Below are 12,909 nucleotides of genomic sequence, written 5' to 3'. Positions count from 1 at the left end.
CTCCCTGGCCGCGGCAAGCGGGGGCTACTCTTCGTTGCGGTGCGGTGGCTTCTCTTGCTGCGGAGCATGGGCTCTAGGCGCACGGGCCTCAGTAGCCGTGGCACGCGGGCTCAGCAGCTGTGGCACGCGAGCTCTAGAGCGCAGGCTCAGCAGCTGTGCCACACAGGCCCAGTTGCTCTGCGGCACGTGGGATCCTCCCGGGCCAGGGCTCAAACCCGTGTCCCCTGCATCGGCAGGCGGACTCCCAACCACTGCGCCACCAGGGAAGCCCTCATATGATATTTCACTTTGTCTGTCTGACTTCACCCAGTAGACAGTCTCTAGGTCCATCCATGTTGCTGCAAATGACATTATTTCATTCTTTTTAATGACTGAGTAATATTCCATTGTATATATATATATATATACCACATCTTCTTTATCCATTCCTCTGTCAATGGACAGTAGGTTGCTTCCGTGTCTTGGCTATTGTGAACAGTGCTGCAATGAACATTGGGGAGCATGTATCCTTTCAGACCATGTTTTTCTCCAGATATATGCCCAGGAGTGGGATTGCAGGATCATATGGCAGTTCTATTTTTAGTTTTTTAGGGAACCTCCATACAGTTCTCCATAGTGGCTGTACCAATTTATATTCCCACCAACAGTGTAGGAGGGTTCCCTTCTCTCCACACCCTCTCCAGCATTTATTGTTTGTGGATTTTTTTTTTTTTTGCGGTATGCGGGCCTCTCACTGTTGTGGCCTCTCCCGCTGCGGAGCACAGGCTCCAGACGCGCAGGCTCAGTGGCCATGGCTCATGGGCCCAGCCGCTCCACGGCATGTGGGATCTTCCCAGACTGGGGCACGAACCCGTGTCCCCTGCATCGGTAGGCGGACTCTCAACCACTGCGCCACCAGGGAAGCCCGTTTGTGGATTTTTTGATGATGGTGATTCTGACTAGTGTGAGGTGATATCTCAATGTAGGTGTTTTTTGGGTTTTTTTTGCGGTACGTGGGCCTCTCACTGCTGTGGCCTCTCCCATTGCGGAGCACAGGCTCTGGACGTGCAGGCTCAGCGGCCATGGCTCATGGGCCCAGCCGCTCTGCGGCATGTGGGATCCTCTCGGACCGAGGCACGAACCCGCGTCCCCTGCATCAGCAGGCGGACTGTCAACCACTGTGCCACCAGGGAAGCCCCTCAATGTAGTTTTGATTTGCAGTTCTCTAATAATTAGCCATGTTGAACATCTTTTCATGTGCCTCTTGGCCATCTGTATGTCTTCTCTGGAGAAATGTCTATTTAGGTCTTCTGCCCATTTTTTGATTGGGTTGTTTGTTTTGATGCTATTGAGCTGCATGAGCTGTTTGTAAATTTTGGAGACTAATCCCTTGTCAGTCACATCATTTGCCAATATTTTCTCCCACTCTGTGGGTTGTCTTTTCGTTTAGTTTATGGTTTCCTTTGCTATGCAAAAACTTTTGAGTTTAATTATGTCCCATTTGTTTACTGTTGTTTTATTTCAATTGCTCTGGGAGACGGATGGAAAAAGATACTGCTGCGATTTATGTCAGAGAGTGTTCTGCCTGTTTTCCTGTAAGAATTTTATAGTGTCTGGTCTCACATTTAGGTCTTTAATCCATTTTGAGCTTATTTTTTTGTATGGTGTTAAGAGTGTTCTAATTTTGGGACTTCCCTGGTGGCGCGGTGGTTAAGAATCCGCCTGCCAGGGGCTTCCCTGGTGGTACAGTGGTTAAGAATCCGCCTGCCAAGGCAGGAGACATAGGTTTGAGCCCTGGTCCAGGAAGATCCCACATGCCATGGAGCAACTAAGCCTGTGCACCACAACTACTGAGCCTGCGCTCTGGAGCCCGCGAACCGCAACAACTGAGCCCACTTTCCACAACTACTGAAGCCCACGCGCCTAGAGCCCATGCTCCCAACAAGAGAAGCCACCAAAATGAGAAGCCTGCGCACCACAACGAAGAGTAGCCCCCACTCGCCTCAACTAGAGAAAGTCCACGTGCAGCAATGAAGATCCAAAGCAGCCAAAAATAAATAAAATAAAATTTTAAAAAAGTTTTAATTTCTTTTTTTTTTACATGTAGCTGTCCAGTTTTCCCAGCACTATTTATTGAAGAGACTGTCTTTCCACCATTGTATAGTCTTGCCTTCTTTGTCGTAGATTAATTGACCATACTTGTGTGGGTTTATTTATGGGCTTTCTATCCTGTTCCATTGATCTATATTTCTGTTTCTGTGCCAGTACCATACTGTTTTGATGACTATAGCTTTGTAGTGTAGTCTGAAGTCAGGGAGCCTGATTCCTCCAGCTCCATTTTTCTTTCTCAGGATTGCTTTGGCTATTCGGGGTCTTTCGTGTCTCCATACAGATTTTAAGATTTTTTTGTTTTAGTTCTGTGAAAAATGCCATTGGTAATTTGATAGGGATTGCATTAAATCCGTAGATTGCCTTGGGTAGTATAGTCATTTTGACAATATTGATTCTTCCAGTCCAAGAACATGGTATATCTTTCCATCTGTTTGTGTTGTCTTCAATTTCTTTCATCAGCATCTTACAGTTTTCGGAGTACAGGTCTATTGCCTCCCTAGGTAGGTTTATTCCTAGGTATTTTATTCTTTTTGATGTGATGTTAAATGGGATTGTTTCTTCAATTTCTCTTTCTGATCTTTCGTTGCTAGTGTATAGAAATGCAGCAAATTTCTGTGTATTAGTTTTGTAACCTGCAACTTTACCAAATCCATTGATGAACTCTAGTAGTTTTCTGGTAGTGTCTTTAGGATTTTCTATGTATAGTGTCATGTCATCTGCAAACAGTGACAGTTTAACCTCTTCTTTTCCAATTTGGATTCCTTTTCTTTCTTTTTCTTCTCTGATTGCCATAGCTAGGACTTCCAAAACTATGTTAAATAGAAGTGGTGAAAAGGGCTTCCCTGATGGCGCAGTGGTTGAACGTCCGCCTGCTGATGCAGGGGACACGGGTTCGTGCCCTGGTCCGGGAAGATCCCACATGCCGCGGAGCGGCTGGGCCCGTGAGTCATGGCCGCTGAGCCTGCGCGTCTGGAGCCTGTGCTCCGCAATGGGAAAGGCCCCAACAGTGAGAGGCCCGCATAACGCAAAAAAAAAAAAAAAAAAAAAAAAAAAAGTGGTGAAAGTGGACGTCCTTGTCTTGCTCCTAATCTTAGAGGAAATGATTTCAGCTTTTCCCTGTTGAGTATGTTAGCTGCAGGTTTGTTGTATGTGGCCTTTATTATGTTGAGGTATGTTCCCTCTTTGCCCACTTTCTGTAGAGCTTTTGTCATAAATAGGTGTGAATTTTGTCAAAAGCTTTTTCTGCATCTATTGAGATGATCATATGGTTTTTTTATTCTTCAATTTGTTAATGTCGTGTATCACACAGATTGATTTGCAGATATTGGAAAATTCTTGCATCCTTTGGATAAATCCCACTTGATCACAGGGTATGATCCTTTTAACGTGTTGTTGGATTCAGATTGCTAGTATTTTGTTGAGGATTTTTTTAAAATATTTATTTATTTATTTATCTATCTATCTATCTATCTATTTATTTATTTTTGGGCACGTTGGGTCTTAGTTGTGGCATGCAGAATCTTTTGTTGTGCTGCATGGGCTCTTCATTGTGGCATGCGGGCCCAGTAGTTACAGCGCGGGCTCTCTAGTTGTGGTGCACAGGCTCAGTAGTTGCGGTGTGCAGGCTTAGTTGCCTGGTGGCATGTGGGATCTTATTTCCCTGACCAGGGATCGAACCTGTGTCCCCTGCATTGGAAGGCGGGCTCGTAACCACTGGACCACCAGGGAGGTCCCTTTGTTGAGGATTTTTGCATCTGTGTTCATCAATGATATTGGCCTGTAATTTTCGTTTTTGCGGTATCTTTGTCTGGTTTTGGTATCAGGGTGATGGCGGCCTCATAGAATGAGTTTGGGAGTTTTCCTTCCTCTGCAATTTTCTGGAACTGTTTCAGAAGGATAGGTATTAGGTCTTCTCTAAATGTTTGATAGAATTCGCCTGTGAAGCCATCAGGTCCTGAACTTCTGTTTGTTGGGAGTTCTTTAATCACAGTTTCAATTTCAGAGCTTGTGATTGGTCTGTTCATATTTTCTATTTCTTCCTGGTTCAGTCTTGGGAGATTGTACCTTTCTAAGAATTTGTCCATTTCTTCCAGGTTGTCCATTTTATTGGCATACAGTTGCTTGTAGTAGTCTCCTATGATCCTTTGTATTTCCTTTTTTTCCTAAAGAAAGCCACATGGCATTTATTTTTTTAAATATTTATTTATTTATTTATTTGGCTGCCCCAGGTCTTAGTTGCAGCACATGGGATCTTCATTGCCACAAGCGGGATCTTTGTTGTGGCACGTGGGATCTTTAGTTGTGGCATGAGGGATCTTTAGTTGTGGCATGTGAACTCTTTTTTAAAATTAATTCTTGGCTGCGTTGCGTCTTCGTTGCTTTCTCTAGTTGCGGAGAGTGAGGGCTACTGTTCTTTGTGGTGTGCGGGCTTCTCATTGAGGTGGCTTCTCTTGTTGTGGAGCATGGGCTCTAGGCACGTGGACTTCAGTAGTTGTGGCATTTGGGCTCAGTAGTTGTGGCTTGCTGGCTTTAGAGTGCAGGCTCAGTAATTGTACTGCATGAGCTTAGTTGCTCCGTGGCATGTGGGATCTTCCCAGACCAGGGATCGAACCCGTGTCTCCTGCATTGGCAGGGGGATTCTTAACCACTACACCACCAGGGAAGCCCTGGCATGTGAACTGTTAGTTGCAGCATGTGGGATCTAGTTCCCTGACCAGGGATCGAACCCAGGCCCCCTGCACTGGGAGCACGGAGTCTTAGCCAGTGGACCACCAAGGAAGTCCCCATCCTTTGTATTTCTGTGGAGTCAGTTTTAACTTCTCCTTTTTCATTTCTAATTTTATTGATTTGAGTCCTCTCCCTTGTTTTCTTGATGAGTCTGGCTAAAGGTTTATCAATTTTTTTTATCTTTTCAAAGAACCAGCTTTTAGTTTCATTGATCTTTGCTATTGTTTTCTTCATCTCTATTTCATTTATTTCTTCTCTGATCTTTATGATTTCTTTCCTTCTACTAACTTTAGGTTATGTTTGTTCTTCTTTCTCTGGTTGCTTCAGGTGTATGGTTAGGTTGTTTATTTGATATTTTTCTTGTTTCTTGAGGTAGGATTATATTGCTATAAACTTCCCTCTTAGAACTGCTTTTGCTGTATCTTATGGGTTTTGTTTGTTTGGGTTTTTTTGTTTTATTCTGTTTTGCTTTTTAGCCACGCTGTGCAGGACCTTAGTTCCCCAACCAGGGATCGAACCTGTGACCCCTGCATTGGGAGCACAGGGTCTTAACCACTGGACCACCTTGCTTTTCCTTTTGTGTGTGTGCATCTATTGTAGTTTTTGGGTTTGCTGTTCCCGTGAGGTTTCGATATAGCAGTCTATATATGTACAAGGTTGTTTTAAGTTTCTGGTCTCTTTCCCACCTAGAGAAGTTCCTTTAGCATCTGTTACAAAGCTGGTCTGGTAATGCTGAATTCTCTTATCTCTTGCTTGTCTGTAAAGCTTTTGATTTCTCCATCAAATTTGAATGAGAGCCTTGCTGGGTAGAGTATTCTTAGTTATAGGTTCTTCCCTTTTATTACTTTAAATATATCATGACACTCCCTTCTGGGCTGCAGAGTTTCTGCTGAAAAATCAGCTGATAACCTTATGGAAGTTCCCTTGTATGTTGTTTGTCATTTATCCCTTGTTGCTTTTAATATTTTTGTCTTTGTCTTTAATTTTTGTCATTTTGATTACCATGTGTCTCGGCATGTTCCTTCTTGGGTTTATCCTGCCTGGGGCTCTCTGCGCTTCCTGGACTTGGGTGACTGTTTCCTTTCCCATGTTAGGGAAGTTTTCAGCTGTTATCTCTTCAAATATTTTCTCAGGTCCTTTCTCTCTATCTTCTCCTTCTGGGACCCCTATAATGTGAATGTTGGTGTGTTTAATGTTGTCCCAGAGGTCTCTTAGGCTGTCTTCATTTCTTTTCATTCTTTTTTCCTTATTCTGTTCTGCGGCAGTGATTTCCACCATTCTGTTTTCCAGGTCACTTATCCGTTTTTTGCCTCAGTTATTCTGCTATTGATTCCTTCTAGTCTCTTAGACTGTCTTCATTTCTTTTCATTCTTTTTTCCTTATTCTGTTCTGCGGCAGTGATTTCTACCATTCTGTTTTCCAGGTCACTTATTCATTCTTCTGCCTCAGTTATTCTGCTATTGATTCCTTCTAGTGTATTTTTCATTTCACTTATTACATTGTTCATCTGTTTGTTCTTTAGTTCTTCTAGGTCTTTGTTAAACATTTCTTGCATCTTCTTGATCCTTGCCTCCAATCTTTTTCCGAGATCCTGGATCATCTTCACTATAATTATTCTGAATTCTTTCTCTGGAAGGTTACCTGTCTCCACTTCACTTAGTTGTTTTTCTGGGGTTTTATCTTGTTCCTTCATCTAGGACATATTCTTCTGCCATTTCATTTTGTCTAACTTCCTGTGATTATAGTTTCCGTTCCACAGGCTGCAGGATTGTAGTTCTTCTTGCTCTGCTGTCTGCCCTCTGTGGATGAGGCCATCTAAGAGGCTTGTGCAAGCTTCCTGATGGGAGGGACTGGTGGTGGGTGGAGCTGGGTCTTGTCCCTCTGGTGAGCAGGGTTTTACTCAGTAAAACTTTAATCTGCTTCTCTGCTGATGGGTGGGGCTGTGTTGGTTGTTTGGCCTGACACAACCTAGCACTGGAGCCTACAGGCTGTTTGGTCAGGCTGATGGTGGCCTCCAGGAGGGCTCACGCCAATGAGTACTTCCCAGAACTGCTGCTGCCAGTCAGTGTCTTTGTCCCTGTAGTGAGCCACAGTCACCCCCTGCCTCTTCAGGAGACCCTCCAATACTAGCAGGTAGGTTTGGCCCAGTCTTTTATGCAGTTACTGCTTTTTCCCCTGGGTCCTGATGCACCTGAGACTCTGTGTGTGCCCTCCAAGAGTGGAGTTTCTGTTTCTCCCAGTCCTTTGGAAGTCCTGCAATCAAATCCCACTGCCCTCCAAAACTAGATTCTCTGGGGACTCCTCTTCCCGTTGCTGGACCTCCATGCTGGGAAGCCTGACGTGGGGCTCAGAACTTTCACTCCAGTGGGAGAACTTCTGTGGTATAATTGTCTTCCAGATGTGGGTCACTCTCCTGGAAGGTATGGGATTTGATTTTATCATGATTGTGCCCCTCCTACCATCTCGTTGTGGCTTCTTCTTTGTCTTGGATGTAGGGTATCTTTTTGGTTGGTTCCAGCGTTTTTTTGTCAGTGGTTGTTCAGCAGTTAGTTGTGATTATGGTGTTCTTGTAAGAAGGGATGAGCATACCTCCCCAATGTAAAAAAGCCATTCATTTTGTAGGTGGCTGAAAAGCAAGGGATAGCTCTGGGGGTCCTTATACAGAAGCTAGGAGAAGTTCCTCAGCCTATAGGCTATTTTTCCAAACAACTAGGTTCCATGGCCTGAGGTTGACCTGGTTGCCTCCAGGCAGTAGCTGCTACTGCTTTGTTAATGGAAGAAACTAACAAGCTCACCTTTGGACAGCCCCTGGAAGTCCAGACCCCTCATCAAGTACAAGGGATTCTGGAGATTAAAGGCTACCATTAGCTAACTGGAGGCTGCCTTACTAAATACCAGTCTTCACTCCTTGACTCCTTAGAGGTAACCCTCAAAACTTGCCACACCCTCAACTCGGCTACACTGGTGCCTGATGAAAGCCCCAAACTAACATATTCCTGCCTCGAAACCCTGAACCAGGTTTATGCCTGTAGGCCTGATCTAACAGAGCAGGCCGTAGAAAACCCTGAGGAAGAGCGGTTTACTGATGGTAGTAGTTTCGTTAAAGATGGAGCCAGGAGAGCAGAGTATGCCATTGTGAGCACCCCTAGTATTATAGAAGCAAAACCTTTGCTACCCAACACTTTGGCCCGGAGAGCTGAAGTGATAGCCCTAACCTGAACCGTAACTTTAGGGGAAGGAAAAATTGTAAATATATACACAGGCTTCCTTGTTTTACATGCCCATGCCGCTATCTGAAAAAAAAAAAAAAAAAGAGGACTTTCAAATGCAAAAAAATCCCCTGTAAACTATGGGGCTGAGATTTTACATAGCATAGAAGCAGTTCAAAACCCAAAAGTAGTACAATTAACCAACAATCCTCACTATTCAATATGGGCAGGGAAATTGAAAACTGGTTCTCTAGTTTGTTCTCTTGGATCCCACAAGGTATAAAAACTTTCTGGTGGGAGGTTTTCATTTTCTCATAACCCTTCTCTTTTAAGTCATACTAATTTATGCTATATTTCATCTAGTGTTTTGTTGTCTTCCCTACTGTTGTAAATCTGTGACTAAGACTTTTTGGTCCAAAAAGGAGACCTGGGACCAACAGGTCCAGACCTTCCATTCTAAAAATAGAGAAACATGTCAAACTTTAACCCTGAGATTAACAAAAATATACACCCAAGCAGAATGGCTTCATAAGTTTGGCAAAGACAATATCACTTCCCCTGTCTAGTCAACAGTTAAGGAAGCCCTCCCAATGTTAACCTGGTTTCTTCCCTTTCTAGGTTATTGTTGTTCTTCTCCTTTTTAGCCCTTGTTTAATTAACCTTTTGGTTAAGTTTGTATCTTCTAGGCTCCAATAACTTCATGTAAGGCTCATGATGTCTCATGGAATTTAAACCATTTTAGTGGAGAGTGGCCCAGGTCCCTACAGGTCCTTGGTACAGTCAGCGAGGGACTTCTATACCTCTACGGTAGGGTAGGATCTGTGGCTCCTGTCCAGCAGGAAGAAGTTTCAGAAGAAGAGACCTTTAGCCCCTTACCCCTTAAGAATAAGGGTGTAGAGTCTCTCAAGGGTGAATGAGGCAGGCTGGGACCTGGGACCTGGGACCCTTTGCTGCAGTGCTTGCACCTGGACAAACGTCTCCTCCAGCAACAAAATACAATGAAACTATAAGGGACTAAAAATAACTGCATGTATGTGCAGTTGGGGCAAATTATGGACAAGATACAAAAAGGCCAAAAACCCAGCTGCCACTTCTGAAGAGCTGGGGCAAAAACAGGGTGTGAGGAGCAAAAGCAGGGTACTGTGCATGCCCCCTGCACACACCACCACCAAGGGGGTGGGCACACCACCTAACACACCCCTTCTGCCCGACCCCTGGACATACCCCTACCATCACACCATATAAGGAGCTAGCTTGCCCTTGGGGAGCAAAGCAAGGGAACCTGTTACTTGTTTTCACTCTTCCCAGCTCCAGCAGGGGCCCCAATAGAGCCTTGCCTGAATTTCTTCTCTGGCGTCTTATCAATTTCTGTTGATTAAGGAAAGCCAAGAGCCCTGATGGGTAACAGTGGGAGTGATCTCAGGTGGCTGTGGGGTGGCCGTGGCCTGCGGTGGCTTGAAGTAGGATATCAGTTCCCCAACCATGGATTGAACCTGAGCTGCGAAGGTGAAAGCGCTGAATCCTAGCCACTAGACCACCAGGGATCAGTAGCTAGGGGTAGGGCCCTGGCTCTTTATCTGCTCTGGAGAAGAAATCCAGCAAAGAGATGGAAAGTAGCAAAACAAAGTGTTTATTAGGACAAAAATTACATGCGGATAGACACACGGGTGGGCTCAGAGAAAGAGTCGTACGCTCTTGGGGTAGTTTAAGTCACTTACATGGGGCAATTCTTCCGGGTTTCCTCTGGCCAATCATCTTGCTTTGTCTGGCTCTGAGTCCATATTTGGTCTGGCTCAGGCCCCTCCCCTGTGTGTGCACACATCTTTTAGCTAAGATGGATTCCAGTGCAAGGGTCTCTGAGAAGTTGACAGGACATATTATGGTCTGGTGCCCCCTCCCTTCTCTGACCCCTGAGGAGCCGTTCTGCACATGTGTAGTCGGGGAGGTCTCTTTGACCTCAAGAATGAGAAATATGTGGTCTCCTTATCTTTTTTCCCGGCATCTGTCCACAGGGAACAGAGTCCAGCTGCTCAGCCTGGGGTCCATCTATCTCCTTCCTCAGGACGGAGAGAGATGTGGCTGGAGCTGGCATTGCCTCCAGCTGGGAGAAGGCGGAGTGGTGGCTGCCTGCACCGATGCCCATGGGCACTTCACTCCCCCTCCCTTTGGGGGTTACTTTCTCTACTCTACTGGATAAAGGCATGCTGAGGACCAGGAGCCATTCCTGCTCTGCGAAATGGAGCAAGTGGGCTGTTCTCAGGAGTAAAAGGGCCAGTGTATGTGGGTGTTGGCTCAGTCACCAGCCCAGAGTGGGGCTGGCCTCCCGGGTGCCAGGAGAGGGAGGGCTGGAGGCAGAGGAGCTGCCAGGAGATGGGGGCTGGGCCAAGCACCTCCTCTCCCTGACCACAGGACGCTTACACCTTCATACCTGTACTAATTGCAGGCTTTTCCCAGTGCTCTGTGGAACCAGGAGGGGTGCAAGCAAGCAAGGGATTCGTCTAACTCAGGCTCTGGGCAAGCACTGGGGGAGTGCCCTTGCCATTTCCCTGCTTGGGTACTAGTCCTAAGAGTCCTGGTTCCCAGCATTGGCTGTAAGGCCTCGGTTGGGTGTTGGCGGGGCTAGCGGGAGAGGCCTCTTGGGTGGGTTCAGACTGGGAGGTGCCAGGATTTGTCTTCCTCGTCCAGCCCAGGCCGGCAGGATGGAAGCCTGGGAGTGTGGTAGGTTCTGGGCGTCCACTTCTGCAGAGGTATCTATGCCAGGAGCATGTGAGGCAGGGCCAGTGGCTGAGAGACCTTGACTCTGGGGCCTGATGGAATGAGTGGCCTCAGTGTTCCTGCAGACCAGATGCCAACACTGACACAGGGGCACTGCTCTCTACGTGCTAATGGACTTTGTCAACAGACTGGGCTGTCTGAGCTTTCTGGAGTAAACTGTATTCTGTGTTCTTATGTTTTCACAGACATCTTTTATTTGTGGCAGGGATAATGGTTTTTCATTTGGACTATGATACAAAGGGTTTACATTTGTTTCTAAATGCATATTTAAGTTTAAAAGTAAATTGATTTAAGAAAAATTATTAAACAGTAAAAGGTAAGGAGATGGTCTGTCAGTGCTGTAAATTTGGGAAGTTCATCTGCGTCCCCTCCCCCTCTACACTCTGGCTTTGAGGAGGAGCAGGAAAGGGGAGGCCTGGGAAGGGGACAGCATTCTGCCCTGACATCTGGTGAATATAGGGCCTCTGTCACAAATGGGACTGTCCAGGGCCACGGTGAGGGAGAAGGGTGGTGATTGACTTTGGGAAGTGTGAGGTCTGGAGTGATGAAGAGTGGGAGATGGGGCAAGGGTACGTAGGCTGGTGGGGGCCACGCGCCAAAACTGATGGCTGGAGTTGGGCAGCTATAGGGGTGCAGGCAGTGGAGACTGAGGGTAGTCTTCCAGATCCCACCACCCCGCCAACTGCCAGGCTGCCTTTCTGTACCTTCTCCCCAGTGGCCCCTTCGGAATTCCAGGAGAGGGTCCTCTGTGCCACACACCCACTCAGGGACACACACCCACCACTTGGCTGAGAATGGGTCAGCACCGTGCCTGACTGACCTGCCAGGGTTGTGTGCTGAGGGAGGGCAGGGGCATATCCCAAACGAAAGCCAATGCTGCCGCCAGAAGGGGCTAAAGGTGAGGCAGTCATGGAGAGAGAGAAGCCTAAGGGGGTGACGTCACCCTGGGCCTGCGGAAGTGACATCACAGTGAGGGAAGGCCTGCTGTCCCTTGGTTCATTAATTCCGGCATGCATGCATGCGTTCATTCTGTCCACTGCTGGGAGTCGGGGGTGCGCCTAGGCCCTGCTGACCCAGAACTGGCAGGCCTTTAGCTTGTCCCTCACTGTAGCCTCTGGACTCCCAACTTTTCCCTTTCAAATTGGGGTTGCCTGGCTCTGGGCCAGTTTTCCACTGCTCTTCGTGCCCCTGCAGTTATGAATTCCTTGGGGCCTGCCTGCAACCCAGACTCCCTATGGGCGCTTCCAAGCAGGTGCGTTCTGCCTCTTACTCTGCTAATGGTTCAGCTGCTTGTGCCTAGAGACACCAGCTCTGGCCCCCATCTAGGAAGGAGGATGGAGCCCAGTGGGCCCAGAAGAGTTCTGCTTTCTCGCCGGACCTCAGGCTGTGGGCCCTTCCTCCTCTGTTCGTGCTTCCCACAGAGTGAAAACGCCCTTTTGTGTTGGGATTACATGCCATCTCTCAGCTCATTTTGCCTTCCTGTAGAGTTGCTGGGATAGCACTTGGAGGTGGCCAGTCCTTCCATCCATCTTCACGGAGCTTAACCTGTGGTCCAAGGATCCAGAATTGGTGCCATCCAAGAGCTGAGAAAAAAAATCCTTCATTTTCACTAACCTCTAACTGAAACTTGGAATTTCCTTCAATTATGAATGGAGGCAGCAAAGTCCGTCAGAATTAGCAGGGTTTGCGACTGTCAAACAGAAATCACAGGTATTTTCATACTAACTACAGGTGTTGCAGACACTTCAAAATAGCAGTTACATACTCACGACTGCCTCATGTTTCTGGTATTTATTAATCCACAGGCATTGCTTATAATGTCTGTTCTATAATTTAATGAGTTAGTAAAGAGTCACAGGTATTTCTGTATCACAAATTTGTATGCTTTTATATTTTGATATTTGTGTTTCAACGTTAGTAGTCTTTTTGTAATGCAACATACTTTATGCATTTCAAAACATGGTTCTAAGCAGGAGTCCTTCTCCAGATGCTGACGGGTGTCTCTGGCACAGTGAGAGTTTGGCAGCCCTAAAGGCTCACCTCATGCCTCCACTGGTCTTTCCTTAGACACCTTGTTACCAACCAGGTTTCTTGGACCCCTTAATCA

At 46.6% G+C, this 12,909-nt stretch overlaps 1 long non-coding RNA gene across 1 annotated transcript in view; it reads left to right on the top strand.

Moving 5' to 3' along the window:
• Positions 1-12,909, top strand: part of LOC309805158 — a 20,070-nt gene extending 7,161 nt beyond the window's left edge. Inside the window, exon 3 of the long non-coding RNA XR_014294230.1 lies at positions 12,288-12,909. This is a non-coding gene — a long non-coding RNA (uncharacterized lncRNA). The remainder of the gene's footprint in view (positions 1-12,287) is intronic.

This window comes from Mesoplodon mirus, assembly GCF_964341445.2.
Source record: "Mesoplodon mirus genome assembly, chromosome: 5".
In the NCBI taxonomy this organism is placed as follows: Eukaryota; Metazoa; Chordata; class Mammalia; order Artiodactyla; family Ziphiidae; genus Mesoplodon; species Mesoplodon mirus.
This window is presented reverse-complemented; position numbering and strand designations above follow the sequence as displayed.